The sequence below is a fragment of the Mesoplodon densirostris genome, chromosome 17 (assembly GCF_025265405.1).
Source record: "Mesoplodon densirostris isolate mMesDen1 chromosome 17, mMesDen1 primary haplotype, whole genome shotgun sequence".
Lineage (NCBI taxonomy): Eukaryota > Metazoa > Chordata > Mammalia > Artiodactyla > Ziphiidae > Mesoplodon > Mesoplodon densirostris.
This window is the reverse complement of record NC_082677.1, coordinates 36,475,901-36,491,761: the sequence shown is the minus strand read 5'-3', so window position 1 is coordinate 36,491,761 and position 15,861 is coordinate 36,475,901.

Sequence of the window (15,861 nt, the reverse complement as noted above, 5' to 3'; positions counted from 1 at the left end):
TTACCCGGAAGGGTCAAGGGCTCACGCATGGCGCTTTCCAGCGGGGAAAACAAGGCTTGTGATATCAGGCCCCCCCATTCGAGGTTGACGCACTGCTTACGTACCTGTTATTCTGACGAAGTCAGAAGAGACACAGGCTACCCACTGACCCCCTCCCCTAAATCAACTTTTCTATGCAGGGTTTTCGGCTGGTAGGGAACTGCCTACATTTTCGAAAGCCCCAGGTCGGCCTAGGGGCTTGTGCCTCTTCCAAAAGCCTGCAGTGTTCCACGAAGAACTGTGCGTTCGTTGCAGTGGAACCCAGCCTGACTTTTTCCTTGGGTAAGGTGACTGCAGGTTTGAGGTCCGAGAAGGAGCGCTAAGCAGAGTGTTTTTCGAGGTAGAGCTCAGGTAAGGCGAGGAAGTCAACGTCCTTGTCATGTTGGACTGGATACAACCTTGTTACAGAAGCTGTTGGAGAGCTGAGGAAATCTGTCTCTCCCAAGGAAGAGTGCAGTATGTTGCCCTACACTCGGCATAAACAGGCGTACACCTAAGGGCCCTCGGGGCTGGATGATGCTCAAGCGGGCCCTAGGAGCCTGGCGGTACTCAGTGTTCTAGGACGGACACGGGTGCTGACACGACGGTCTTAGGAGTCCTTACAGGCGTACCCCCGAAAACGAAAGCAGAACAGCAAGGAATGCCTCAGGAAAACTGCTGCACGCCTTCCAATCGGCAGGGCCCACCAGGGCGATTTTCGAGGCTCGTGTGGACACTGAGTTTCCCTTTCGCCCTAAAGCAGGGCAGGAAAGCTTACTCAGGAACTGGAAGCAAGCAGCCTGCTTCTTTCGAGAAAGCTCATTCGCCTCTCGCAGGCATGCCCGCAGGGACTAAGATCCCGGCAACGAGAGTGCTTTTGACCGGCTGGACTGGCTAGGAACGTCTCTCTGAAGCTGTGGCAGAGCTGAGGATATCTAGCTCTCCCAGGGAAGAGTGCAGTGTGTTGCGCTTCACTCAGAAAACACAGGGGTGCGCTGAAGGACCTACGGGGCTGGCTGCTGCTCCACAGGCCCACTGGAGCCTGGCTTCCTGAGTGTTCTTGTAAGGAAACTGGTGCGAACGTGCCAGGAGTCCGGAAAGGCCTACCCTCGTGAAACGAAAGTAGCACAGCCAAAATGCCTCATGGAAGCTGCTGCCCACCAATCTTTCTGCATGGAAACCCAGGGCCGTAGTGAAAAGCCAGTGGTTGCGTTGCGGTTCCCTTTAGCTCTAAAGCAGGGTCAGGCTTTCTTTGTGGAACTGTAGTTGAAAGTCAGCCTGCCGATGCAGGAGACACGGGTTCGGACCCCGATCCGGGAAGATCCCACCTGCTGCCGTAGTGCCGGACCCGGGAGCCTTAGCCGCTGAACCTAGGCCTCAGGAGCCGGCGCTCCGCAATGGGAGAGGCCACAACCGTGAGAGGTGCGCGTACAGCCAAAGAAGAAAAGACACGGGGCAAGATAATATCCCACCCGGGAAACGGAGGCACCCTGTTTCTTGGAAAAAACTCAACTTCCTATCCGAGCCCTGCATGAAAGGACTAGAATCCTGGAAACACAAGTGTTTTTGCAGAAGCTTCAGGGTGCCCGAATGTAATGGTCAACATTGGGGAAAAGAGGCCTGTGCCCTCAGGCCCCCACTTCGAGGTTGACAGGAAGCATAAGTACCTATTGTTTCGAAAAATTCAGAAGAGACACATGGTACTCACCGGGCCCTTCCCTAAATCAACTTCTCGATACAGCGTGTTCTCCGTTGTAGGGCGTGGCCTAAAGGAAAGAATGCCGTGGGTCAGCCTAGGGGCCCGTGCATCTCCCAAAAGCCTGCTGTGTTCCGCGAAGAACTGATCTTTAGATGCAGTGGAACCCAACCCGAGTTCTTCCTTGAGGTAGGGTGACTGCAGGTAACAAGACCTAGAAGGAATGCTAAGCAGAGTGTCTCTCTCCGTATCGCTCTGACAGGGCAATGAGGCCGACCGGCATTGAATGCTGGAAGGGCTACAACCGTGTGACTGAATCCGTCTGGGACCGGAGGCAGTCTAGCTCTCCAACGCATGAGTTCAATATGTTGCCCTACACTCAGCTACAGAGGGGTACAGCTAAGGATCTTCGCGACTGGATGAGGCTCACCAGGCCACTAGGAGCCTGCAGTTACTCATTGTTCTTATACAGAATCGTGTGCGGACGCGAGGGTCCTAGGAGGCCTTTACAGCTTACTGCCTTTAAAGTAAAGCAGAGCTGCGACGTGGGTCTCATAGAAGATGCCGCACGCCTCCCCTTCTGCATGGCAAAGCAGGGCCACACGTCGAGGTGAGTGTTCATGTTGAGTTTCCCTTTCGCTAGAAAGCAGGGCAGGGAAAGCTCCCACCCAGGAAGTCGTAGCACCCTATTTCTTTCGAGGAAACTCAGGTTTTACTCAGTGCCACGCCTGCACTGACTAGTAAGCCGGCAAACGCACTATTACCCGGAAGGGTCAAGGGCTCACGCATGGCGCTTTCCAGCGGGGAAAACAAGGCTTGTGATATCAGGCCCCCCATTCGAGGTTGACGCACTGCTTACGTACCTGTTATTCTGACGAAGTCAGAAGAGACACAGGCTACCCACTGACCCCCTCCCCTAAATCAACTTTTCTATGCAGGGTTTTCGGCTGGTAGGGAACTGCCTACATTTTCGAAAGCCCCAGGTCGGCCTAGGGGCTTGTGCCTCTTCCAAAAGCCTGCAGTGTTCCACGAAGAACTGTGCGTTCGTTGCAGTGGAACCCAGCCTGACTTTTTCCTTGGGTAAGGTGACTGCAGGTTTGAGGTCCGAGAAGGAGCGCTAAGCAGAGTGTTTTTCGAGGTAGAGCTCAGGTAAGGCGAGGAAGTCAACGTCCTTGTCATGTTGGACTGGATACAACCTTGTTACAGAAGCTGTTGGAGAGCTGAGGCAATCTGTCTCTCCCAAGGAAGAGTGCAGTATGTTGCCCTACACTCGGCATAAACAGGCGTACACCTAAGGGCCCTCGGGGCTGGATGATGCTCAAGCGGGCCCTAGGAGCCTGGCGGTACTCAGTGTTCTAGGACGGACACGGGTGCTGACACGACGGTCTTAGGAGTCCTTACAGGCGTACCCCCGAAAACGAAAGCAGAACAGCAAGGAATGCCTCAGGAAAACTGCTGCACGCCTTCCAATCGGCAGGGCCCACCAGGGCGATTTTCGAGGCTCGTGTGGACACTGAGTTTCCCTTTCGCCCTAAAGCAGGGCAGGAAAGCTTACTCAGGAACTGGAAGCAAGCAGCCTGCTTCTTTCGAGAAAGCTCATTCGCCTCTCGCAGGCATGCCCGCAGGGACTAAGATCCCGGCAACGAGAGTGCTTTTGACCGGCTGGACTGGCTAGGAACGTCTCTCTGAAGCTGTGGCAGAGCTGAGGATATCTAGCTCTCCCAGGGAAGAGTGCAGTGTGTTGCGCTTCACTCAGAAAACACAGGGGTGCGCTGAAGGACCTACGGGGCTGGGTGCTGCTCCACAGGCCCACTGGAGCCTGGCTTCCTGAGTGTTCTTGTAAGGAAACTGGTGCGAACGTGCCAGGAGTCCGGAAAGGCCTACCCTCGTGAAACGAAAGTAGCACAGCCAAAATGCCTCATGGAAGCTGCTGCCCACCAATCTTTCTGCATGGAAACCCAGGGCCGTAGTGAAAAGCCAGTGGTTGCGTTGCGGTTCCCTTTAGCTCTAAAGCAGGGTCAGGCTTTCTTTGTGGAACTGTAGTTGAAAGTCAGCCTGCCGATGCAGGAGACACGGGTTCGGACCCCGATCCGGGAAGATCCCACCTGCTGCCGTAGTGCCGGACCCGGGAGCCTTAGCCGCTGAACCTAGGCCTCAGGAGCCGGCGCTCCGCAATGGGAGAGGCCACAACCGTGAGAGGTGCGCGTACAGCCAAAGAAGAAAAGACACGGGGCAAGATAATATCCCACCCGGGAAACGGAGGCACCCTGTTTCTTGGAAAAAACTCAACTTCCTATCCGAGCCCTGCATGAAAGGACTAGAATCCTGGAAACACAAGTGTTTTTGCAGAAGCTTCAGGGTGCCCGAATGTAATGGTCAACATTGGGGAAAAGAGGCCTGTGCCCTCAGGCCCCCACTTCGAGGTTGACAGGAAGCATAAGTACCTATTGTTTCGAAAAATTCAGAAGAGACACATGGTACTCACCGGGCCCTTCCCTAAATCAACTTCTCGATACAGCGTGTTCTCCGTTGTAGGGCGTGGCCTAAAGGAAAGAATGCCGTGGGTCAGCCTAGGGGCCCGTGCATCTCCCAAAAGCCTGCTGTGTTCCGCGAAGAACTGATCTTTAGATGCAGTGGAACCCAACCCGAGTTCTTCCTTGAGGTAGGGTGACTGCAGGTAACAAGACCTAGAAGGAATGCTAAGCAGAGTGTCTCTCTCCGTATCGCTCTGACAGGGCAATGAGGCCGACCGGCATTGAATGCTGGAAGGGCTACAACCGTGTGACTGAATCCGTCTGGGACCGGAGGCAGTCTAACTCTCCAACGCATGAGTTCAATATGTTGCCCTACACTCAGCTACAGAGGGGTACAGCTAAGGATCTTCGCGACTGGATGAGGCTCACCAGGCCACTAGGAGCCTGCAGTTACTCAGTGTTCTTATACAGAATCGTGTGCGGACGCGAGGGTCCTAGGAGGCCTTTACAGCTTACTGCCTTTAAAGTAAAGCAGAGCTGCGACGTGGGTCTCATAGAAGATGCCGCACGCCTCCCCTTCTGCATGGCAAAGCAGGGCCACACGTCGAGGCGAGTGTTCATGTTGAGTTTCCCTTTCGCTAGAAAGCAGGGCAGGGAAAGCTCCCACCCAGGAAGTCGTAGCACCCTATTTCTTTCGAGGAAACTCAGGTTTTACTCAGTGCCACGCCTGCACTGACTAGTAAGCCGGCAAACGCACTATTACCCGGAAGGGTCAAGGGCTCACGCATGGCGCTTTCCAGCGGGGAAAACAAGGCTTGTGATATCAGGCCCCCCCATTCGAGGTTGACGCACTGCTTACGTACCTGTTATTCTGACGAAGTCAGAAGAGACACAGGCTACCCACTGACCCCCTCCCCTAAATCAACTTTTCTATGCAGGGTTTTCGGCTGGTAGGGAACTGCCTACATTTTCGAAAGCCCCAGGTCGGCCTAGGGGCTTGTGCCTCTTCCAAAAGCCTGCAGTGTTCCACGAAGAACTGTGCGTTCGTTGCAGTGGAACCCAGCCTGACTTTTTCCTTGGGTAAGGTGACTGCAGGTTTGAGGTCCGAGAAGGAGCGCTAAGCAGAGTGTTTTTCGAGGTAGAGCTCAGGTAAGGCGAGGAAGTCAACGTCCTTGTCGTGTTGGACTGGATACAACCTTGTTACAGAAGCTGTTGGAGAGCTGAAGAAATCTGTCTCTCCCAAGGAAGAGTGCAGTATGTTGCCCTACACTCGGCATAAACAGGCGTACACCTAAGGGCCCTCGGGGCTGGATGATGCTCAAGCGGGCCCTAGGAGCCTGGCGGTACTCAGTGTTCTAGGACGGACACGGGTGCTGACACGACGGTCTTAGGAGTCCTTACAGGCGTACCCCCGAAAACGAAAGCAGAACAGCAAGGAATGCCTCAGGAAAACTGCTGCACGCCTTCCAATCGGCAGGGCCCACCAGGGCGATTTTCGAGGCTCGTGTGGACACTGAGTTTCCCTTTCGCCCTAAAGCAGGGCAGGAAAGCTTACTCAGGAACTGGAAGCAAGCAGCCTGCTTCTTTCGAGAAAGCTCATTCGCCTCTCGCAGGCATGCCCGCAGGGACTAAGATCCCGGCAACGAGAGTGCTTTTGACCGGCTGGACTGGCTAGGAACGTCTCTCTGAAGCTGTGGCAGAGCTGAGGATATCTAGCTCTCCCAGGGAAGAGTGCAGTGTGTTGCGCTTCACTCAGAAAACACAGGGGTGCGCTGAAGGACCTACGGGGCTGGCTGCTGCTCCACAGGCCCACTGGAGCCTGGCTTCCTGAGTGTTCTTGTAAGGAAACTGGTGCGAACGTGCCAGGAGTCCGGAAAGGCCTACCCTCGTGAAACGAAAGTAGCACAGCCAAAATGCCTCATGGAAGCTGCTGCCCACCAATCTTTCTGCATGGAAACCCAGGGCCGTAGTGAAAAGCCAGTGGTTGCGTTGCGGTTCCCTTTAGCTCTAAAGCAGGGTCAGGCTTTTTTTGTGGAACTGTAGTTGAAAGTCAGCCTGCCGATGCAGGAGACACGGGTTCGGACCCCGATCCGGGAAGATCCCACCTGCTGCCGTAGTGCCGGACCCGGGAGCCTTAGCCGCTGAACCTAGGCCTCAGGAGCCGGCGCTCCGCAATGGGAGAGGCCACAACCGTGAGAGGTGCGCGTACAGCCAAAGAAGAAAAGACACGGGGCAAGATAATATCCCACCCGGGAAACGGAGGCACCCTGTTTCTTGGAAAAAACTCAACTTCCTATCCGAGCCCTGCATGAAAGGACTAGAATCCTGGAAACACAAGTGTTTTTGCAGAAGCTTCAGGGTGCCCGAATGTAATGGTCAACATTGGGGAAAAGAGGCCTGTGCCCTCAGGCCCCCACTTCGAGGTTGACAGGAAGCATAAGTACCTATTGTTTCGAAAAATTCAGAAGAGACACATGGTACTCACCGGGCCCTTCCCTAAATCAACTTCTCGATACAGTGTGTTCTCCGTTGTAGGGCGTGGCCTAAAGGAAAGAATGCCGTGGGTCAGCCTAGGGGCCCGTGCATCTCCCAAAAGCCTGCTGTGTTCCGCGAAGAACTGATCTTTAGATGCAGTGGAACCCAACCCGAGTTCTTCCTTGAGGTAGGGTGACTGCAGGTAACAAGACCTAGAAGGAATGCTAAGCAGAGTGTCTCTCTCCGTATCGCTCTGACAGGGCAATGAGGCCGACCGGCATTGAATGCTGGAAGGGCTACAACCGTGTGACTGAATCCGTCTGGGACCGGAGGCAGTCTAGCTCTCCAACGCATGAGTTCAATATGTTGCCCTACACTCAGCTACAGAGGGGTACAGCTAAGGATCTTCGCGACTGGATGAGGCTCACCAGGCCACTAGGAGCCTGCAGTTACTCATTGTTCTTATACAGAATCGTGTGCGGACGCGAGGGTCCTAGGAGGCCTTTACAGCTTACTGCCTTTAAAGTAAAGCAGAGCTGCGACGTGGGTCTCATAGAAGATGCCGCACGCCTCCCCTTCTGCATGGCAAAGCAGGGCCACACGTCGAGGCGAGTGTTCATGTTGAGTTTCCCTTTCGCTAGAAAGCAGGGCAGGGAAAGCTCCCACCCAGGAAGTCGTAGCACCCTATTTCTTTCGAGGAAACTCAGGTTTTACTCAGTGCCACGCCTGCACTGACTAGTAAGCCGGCAAACGCACTATTACCCGGAAGGGTCAAGGGCTCACGCATGGCGCTTTCCAGCGGGGAAAACAAGGCTTGTGATATCAGGCCCCCCCATTCGAGGTTGACGCACTGCTTACGTACCTGTTATTCTGACGAAGTCAGAAGAGACACAGGCTACCCACTGACCCCCTCCCCTAAATCAACTTTTCTATGCAGGGTTTTCGGCTGGTAGGGAACTGCCTACATTTTCGAAAGCCCCAGGTCGGCCTAGGGGCTTGTGCCTCTTCCAAAAGCCTGCAGTGTTCCACGAAGAACTGTGCGTTCGTTGCAGTGGAACCCAGCCTGACTTTTTCCTTGGGTAAGGTGACTGCAGGTTTGAGGTCCGAGAAGGAGCGCTAAGCAGAGTGTTTTTCGAGGTAGAGCTCAGGTAAGGCGAGGAAGTCAACGTCCTTGTCGTGTTGGACTGGATACAACCTTGTTACAGAAGCTGTTGGAGAGCTGAGGAAATCTGTCTCTCCCAAGGAAGAGTGCAGTATGTTGCCCTACACTCGGCATAAACAGGCGTACACCTAAGGGCCCTCGGGGCTGGATGATGCTCAAGCGGGCCCTAGGAGCCTGGCGGTACTCAGTGTTCTAGGACGGACACGGGTGCTGACACGACGGTCTTAGGAGTCCTTACAGGCGTACCCCCGAAAACGAAAGCAGAACAGCAAGGAATGCCTCAGGAAAACTGCTGCACGCCTTCCAATCGGCAGGGCCCACCAGGGCGATTTTCGAGGCTCGTGTGGACACTGAGTTTCCCTTTCGCCCTAAAGCAGGGCAGGAAAGCTTACTCAGGAACTGGAAGCAAGCAGCCTGCTTCTTTCGAGAAAGCTCATTCGCCTCTCGCAGGCATGCCCGCAGGGACTAAGATCCCGGCAACGAGAGTGCTTTTGACCGGCTGGACTGGCTAGGAACGTCTCTCTGAAGCTGTGGCAGAGCTGAGGATATCTAGCTCTCCCAGGGAAGAGTGCAGTGTGTTGCGCTTCACTCAGAAAACACAGGGGTGCGCTGAAGGACCTACGGGGCTGGCTGCTGCTCCACAGGCCCACTGGAGCCTGGCTTCCTGAGTGTTCTTGTAAGGAAACTGGTGCGAACGTGCCAGGAGTCCGGAAAGGCCTACCCTCGTGAAACGAAAGTAGCACAGCCAAAATGCCTCATGGAAGCTGCTGCCCACCAATCTTTCTGCATGGAAACCCAGGGCCGTAGTGAAAAGCCAGTGGTTGCGTTGCGGTTCCCTTTAGCTCTAAAGCAGGGTCAGGCTTTCTTTGTGGAACTGTAGTTGAAAGTCAGCCTGCCGATGCAGGAGACACGGGTTCGGACCCCGATCCGGGAAGATCCCACCTGCTGCCGTAGTGCCGGACCCGGGAGCCTTAGCCGCTGAACCTAGGCCTCAGGAGCCGGCGCTCCGCAATGGGAGAGGCCACAACCGTGAGAGGTGCGCGTACAGCCAAAGAAGAAAAGACACGGGGCAAGATAATATCCCACCCGGGAAACGGAGGCACCCTGTTTCTTGGAAAAAACTCAACTTCCTATCCGAGCCCTGCATGAAAGGACTAGAATCCTGGAAACACAAGTGTTTTTGCAGAAGCTTCAGGGTGCCCGAATGTAATGGTCAACATTGGGGAAAAGAGGCCTGTGCCCTCAGGCCCCCACTTCGAGGTTGACAGGAAGCATAAGTACCTATTGTTTCGAAAAATTCAGAAGAGACACATGGTACTCACCGGGCCCTTCCCTAAATCAACTTCTCGATACAGTGTGTTCTCCGTTGTAGGGCGTGGCCTAAAGGAAAGAATGCCGTGGGTCAGCCTAGGGGCCCGTGCATCTCCCAAAAGCCTGCTGTGTTCCGCGAAGAACTGATCTTTAGATGCAGTGGAACCCAACCCGAGTTCTTCCTTGAGGTAGGGTGACTGCAGGTAACAAGACCTAGAAGGAATGCTAAGCAGAGTGTCTCTCTCCGTATCGCTCTGACAGGGCAATGAGGCCGACCGGCATTGAATGCTGGAAGGGCTACAACCGTGTGACTGAATCCGTCTGGGACCGGAGGCAGTCTAGCTCTCCAACGCATGAGTTCAATATGTTGCCCTACACTCAGCTACAGAGGGGTACAGCTAAGGATCTTCGCGACTGGATGAGGCTCACCAGGCCACTAGGAGCCTGCAGTTACTCATTGTTCTTATACAGAATCGTGTGCGGACGCGAGGGTCCTAGGAGGCCTTTACAGCTTACTGCCTTTAAAGTAAAGCAGAGCTGCGACGTGGGTCTCATAGAAGATGCCGCACGCCTCCCCTTCTGCATGGCAAAGCAGGGCCACACGTCGAGGTGAGTGTTCATGTTGAGTTTCCCTTTCGCTAGAAAGCAGGGCAGGGAAAGCTCCCACCCAGGAAGTCGTAGCACCCTATTTCTTTCGAGGAAACTCAGGTTTTACTCAGTGCCACGCCTGCACTGACTAGTAAGCCGGCAAACGCACTATTACCCGGAAGGGTCAAGGGCTCACGCATGGCGCTTTCCAGCGGGGAAAACAAGGCTTGTGATATCAGGCCCCCCATTCGAGGTTGACGCACTGCTTACGTACCTGTTATTCTGACGAAGTCAGAAGAGACACAGGCTACCCACTGACCCCCTCCCCTAAATCAACTTTTCTATGCAGGGTTTTCGGCTGGTAGGGAACTGCCTACATTTTCGAAAGCCCCAGGTCGGCCTAGGGGCTTGTGCCTCTTCCAAAAGCCTGCAGTGTTCCACGAAGAACTGTGCGTTCGTTGCAGTGGAACCCAGCCTGACTTTTTCCTTGGGTAAGGTGACTGCAGGTTTGAGGTCCGAGAAGGAGCGCTAAGCAGAGTGTTTTTCGAGGTAGAGCTCAGGTAAGGCGAGGAAGTCAACGTCCTTGTCATGTTGGACTGGATACAACCTTGTTACAGAAGCTGTTGGAGAGCTGAGGAAATCTGTCTCTCCCAAGGAAGAGTGCAGTATGTTGCCCTACACTCGGCATAAACAGGCGTACACCTAAGGGCCCTCGGGGCTGGATGATGCTCAAGCGGGCCCTAGGAGCCTGGCGGTACTCAGTGTTCTAGGACGGACACGGGTGCTGACACGACGGTCTTAGGAGTCCTTACAGGCGTACCCCCGAAAACGAAAGCAGAACAGCAAGGAATGCCTCAGGAAAACTGCTGCACGCCTTCCAATCGGCAGGGCCCACCAGGGCGATTTTCGAGGCTCGTGTGGACACTGAGTTTCCCTTTCGCCCTAAAGCAGGGCAGGAAAGCTTACTCAGGAACTGGAAGCAAGCAGCCTGCTTCTTTCGAGAAAGCTCATTCGCCTCTCGCAGGCATGCCCGCAGGGACTAAGATCCCGGCAACGAGAGTGCTTTTGACCGGCTGGACTGGCTAGGAACGTCTCTCTGAAGCTGTGGCAGAGCTGAGGATATCTAGCTCTCCCAGGGAAGAGTGCAGTGTGTTGCGCTTCACTCAGAAAACACAGGGGTGCGCTGAAGGACCTACGGGGCTGGCTGCTGCTCCACAGGCCCACTGGAGCCTGGCTTCCTGAGTGTTCTTGTAAGGAAACTGGTGCGAACGTGCCAGGAGTCCGGAAAGGCCTACCCTCGTGAAACGAAAGTAGCACAGCCAAAATGCCTCATGGAAGCTGCTGCCCACCAATCTTTCTGCATGGAAACCCAGGGCCGTAGTGAAAAGCCAGTGGTTGCGTTGCGGTTCCCTTTAGCTCTAAAGCAGGGTCAGGCTTTCTTTGTGGAACTGTAGTTGAAAGTCAGCCTGCCGATGCAGGAGACACGGGTTCGGACCCCGATCCGGGAAGATCCCACCTGCTGCCGTAGTGCCGGACCCGGGAGCCTTAGCCGCTGAACCTAGGCCTCAGGAGCCGGCGCTCCGCAATGGGAGAGGCCACAACCGTGAGAGGTGCGCGTACAGCCAAAGAAGAAAAGACACGGGGCAAGATAATATCCCACCCGGGAAACGGAGGCACCCTGTTTCTTGGAAAAAACTCAACTTCCTATCCGAGCCCTGCATGAAAGGACTAGAATCCTGGAAACACAAGTGTTTTTGCAGAAGCTTCAGGGTGCCCGAATGTAATGGTCAACATTGGGGAAAAGAGGCCTGTGCCCTCAGGCCCCCACTTCGAGGTTGACAGGAAGCATAAGTACCTATTGTTTCGAAAAATTCAGAAGAGACACATGGTACTCACCGGGCCCTTCCCTAAATCAACTTCTCGATACAGCGTGTTCTCCGTTGTAGGGCGTGGCCTAAAGGAAAGAATGCCGTGGGTCAGCCTAGGGGCCCGTGCATCTCCCAAAAGCCTGCTGTGTTCCGCGAAGAACTGATCTTTAGATGCAGTGGAACCCAACCCGAGTTCTTCCTTGAGGTAGGGTGACTGCAGGTAACAAGACCTAGAAGGAATGCTAAGCAGAGTGTCTCTCTCCGTATCGCTCTGACAGGGCAATGAGGCCGACCGGCATTGAATGCTGGAAGGGCTACAACCGTGTGACTGAATTCGTCTGGGACCGGAGGCAGTCTAACTCTCCAACGCATGAGTTCAATATGTTGCCCTACACTCAGCTACAGAGGGGTACAGCTAAGGATCTTCGCAACTGGATGAGGCTCACCAGGCCACTAGGAGCCTGCAGTTACTCAGTGTTCTTATACAGAATCGTGTGCGGACGCGAGGGTCCTAGGAGGCCTTTACAGCTTACTGCCTTTAAAGTAAAGCAGAGCTGCGACGTGGGTCTCATAGAAGATGCCGCACGCCTCCCCTTCTGCATGGCAAAGCAGGGCCACACGTCGAGGCGAGTGTTCATGTTGAGTTTCCCTTTCGCTAGAAAGCAGGGCAGGGAAAGCTCCCACCCAGGAAGTCGTAGCACCCTATTTCTTTCGAGGAAACTCAGGTTTTACTCAGTGCCACGCCTGCACTGACTAGTAAGCCGGCAAACGCACTATTACCCGGAAGGGTCAAGGGCTCACGCATGGCGCTTTCCAGCGGGGAAAACAAGGCTTGTGATATCAGGCCCCCCCATTCGAGGTTGACGCACTGCTTACGTACCTGTTATTCTGACGAAGTCAGAAGAGACACAGGCTACCCACTGACCCCCTCCCCTAAATCAACTTTTCTATGCAGGGTTTTCGGCTGGTAGGGAACTGCCTACATTTTCGAAAGCCCCAGGTCGGCCTAGGGGCTTGTGCCTCTTCCAAAAGCCTGCAGTGTTCCACGAAGAACTGTGCGTTCGTTGCAGTGGAACCCAGCCTGACTTTTTCCTTGGGTAAGGTGACTGCAGGTTTGAGGTCCGAGAAGGAGCGCTAAGCAGAGTGTTTTTCGAGGTAGAGCTCAGGTAAGGCGAGGAAGTCAACGTCCTTGTCATGTTGGACTGGATACAACCTTGTTACAGAAGCTGTTGGAGAGCTGAAGAAATCTGTCTCTCCCAAGGAAGAGTGCAGTATGTTGCCCTACACTCGGCATAAACAGGCGTACACCTAAGGGCCCTCGGGGCTGGATGATGCTCAAGCGGGCCCTAGGAGCCTGGCGGTACTCAGTGTTCTAGGACGGACACGGGTGCTGACACGACGGTCTTAGGAGTCCTTACAGGCGTACCCCCGAAAACGAAAGCAGAACAGCAAGGAATGCCTCAGGAAAACTGCTGCACGCCTTCCAATCGGCAGGGCCCACCAGGGCGATTTTCGAGGCTCGTGTGGACACTGAGTTTCCCTTTCGCCCTAAAGCAGGGCAGGAAAGCTTACTCAGGAACTGGAAGCAAGCAGCCTGCTTCTTTCGAGAAAGCTCATTCGCCTCTCGCAGGCATGCCCGCAGGGACTAAGATCCCGGCAACGAGAGTGCTTTTGACCGGCTGGACTGGCTAGGAACGTCTCTCTGAAGCTGTGGCAGAGCTGAGGATATCTAGCTCTCCCAGGGAAGAGTGCAGTGTGTTGCGCTTCACTCAGAAAACACAGGGGTGCGCTGAAGGACCTACGGGGCTGGCTGCTGCTCCACAGGCCCACTGGAGCCTGGCTTCCTGAGTGTTCTTGTAAGGAAACTGGTGCGAACGTGCCAGGAGTCCGGAAAGGCCTACCCTCGTGAAACGAAAGTAGCACAGCCAAAATGCCTCATGGAAGCTGCTGCCCACCAATCTTTCTGCATGGAAACCCAGGGCCGTAGTGAAAAGCCAGTGGTTGCGTTGCGGTTCCCTTTAGCTCTAAAGCAGGGTCAGGCTTTCTTTGTGGAACTGTAGTTGAAAGTCAGCCTGCCGATGCAGGAGACACGGGTTCGGACCCCGATCCGGGAAGATCCCACCTGCTGCCGTAGTGCCGGACCCGGGAGCCTTAGCCGCTGAACCTAGGCCTCAGGAGCCGGCGCTCCGCAATGGGAGAGGCCACAACCGTGAGAGGTGCGCGTACAGCCAAAGAAGAAAAGACACGGGGCAAGATAATATCCCACCCGGGAAACGGAGGCACCCTGTTTCTTGGAAAAAACTCAACTTCCTATCCGAGCCCTGCATGAAAGGACTAGAATCCTGGAAACACAAGTGTTTTTGCAGAAGCTTCAGGGTGCCCGAATGTAATGGTCAACATTGGGGAAAAGAGGCCTGTGCCCTCAGGCCCCCACTTCGAGGTTGACAGGAAGCATAAGTACCTATTGTTTCGAAAAATTCAGAAGAGACACATGGTACTCACCGGGCCCTTCCCTAAATCAACTTCTCGATACAGCGTGTTCTCCGTTGTAGGGCGTGGCCTAAAGGAAAGAATGCCGTGGGTCAGCCTAGGGGCCCGTGCATCTCCCAAAAGCCTGCTGTGTTCCGCGAAGAACTGATCTTTAGATGCAGTGGAACCCAACCCGAGTTCTTCCTTGAGGTAGGGTGACTGCAGGTAACAAGACCTAGAAGGAATGCTAAGCAGAGTGTCTCTCTCCGTATCGCTCTGACAGGGCAATGAGGCCGACCGGCATTGAATGCTGGAAGGGCTACAACCGTGTGACTGAATCCGTCTGGGACCGGAGGCAGTCTAGCTCTCCAACGCATGAGTTCAATATGTTGCCCTACACTCAGCTACAGAGGGGTACAGCTAAGGATCTTCGCGACTGGATGAGGCTCACCAGGCCACTAGGAGCCTGCAGTTACTCATTGTTCTTATACAGAATCGTGTGCGGACGCGAGGGTCCTAGGAGGCCTTTACAGCTTACTGCCTTTAAAGTAAAGCAGAGCTGCGACGTGGGTCTCATAGAAGATGCCGCACGCCTCCCCTTCTGCATGGCAAAGCAGGGCCACACGTCGAGGCGAGTGTTCATGTTGAGTTTCCCTTTCGCTAGAAAGCAGGGCAGGGAAAGCTCCCACCCAGGAAGTCGTAGCACCCTATTTCTTTCGAGGAAACTCAGGTTTTACTCAGTGCCACGCCTGCACTGACTAGTAAGCCGGCAAACGCACTATTACCCGGAAGGGTCAAGGGCTCACGCATGGCGCTTTCCAGCGGGGAAAACAAGGCTTGTGATATCAGGCCCCCCATTCGAGGTTGACGCACTGCTTACGTACCTGTTATTCTGACGAAGTCAGAAGAGACACAGGCTACCCACTGACCCCCTCCCCTAAATCAACTTTTCTATGCAGGGTTTTCGGCTGGTAGGGAACTGCCTACATTTTCGAAAGCCCCAGGTCGGCCTAGGGGCTTGTGCCTCTTCCAAAAGCCTGCAGTGTTCCACGAAGAACTGTGCGTTCGTTGCAGTGGAACCCAGCCTGACTTTTTCCTTGGGTAAGGTGACTGCAGGTTTGAGGTCCGAGAAGGAGCGCTAAGCAGAGTGTTTTTCGAGGTAGAGCTCAGGTAAGGCGAGGAAGTCAACGTCCTTGTCATGTTGGACTGGATACAACCTTGTTACAGAAGCTGTTGGAGAGCTGAGGAAATCTGTCTCTCCCAAGGAAGAGTGCAGTATGTTGCCCTACACTCGGCATAAACAGGCGTACACCTAAGGGCCCTCGGGGCTGGATGATGCTCAAGCGGGCCCTAGGAGCCTGGCGGTACTCAGTGTTCTAGGACGGACACGGGTGCTGACACGACGGTCTTAGGAGTCCTTACAGGCGTACCCCCGAAAACGAAAGCAGAACAGCAAGGAATGCCTCAGGAAAACTGCTGCACGCCTTCCAATCGGCAGGGCCCACCAGGGCGATTTTCGAGGCTCGTGTGGACACTGAGTTTCCCTTTCGCCCTAAAGCAGGGCAGGAAAGCTTACTCAGGAACTGGAAGCAAGCAGCCTGCTTCTTTCGAGAAAGCTCATTCGCCTCTCGCAGGCATGCCCGCAGGGACTAAGATCCCGGCAACGAGAGTGCTTTTGACCGGCTGGACTGGCTAGGAACGTCTCTCTGAAGCTGTGGCAGAGCTGAGGATATCTAGCTCTCCCAGGGAAGAGTGCAGTGTGTTGCGCTTCACTCAGAAAACACAGGGGTGCGCTGAAGG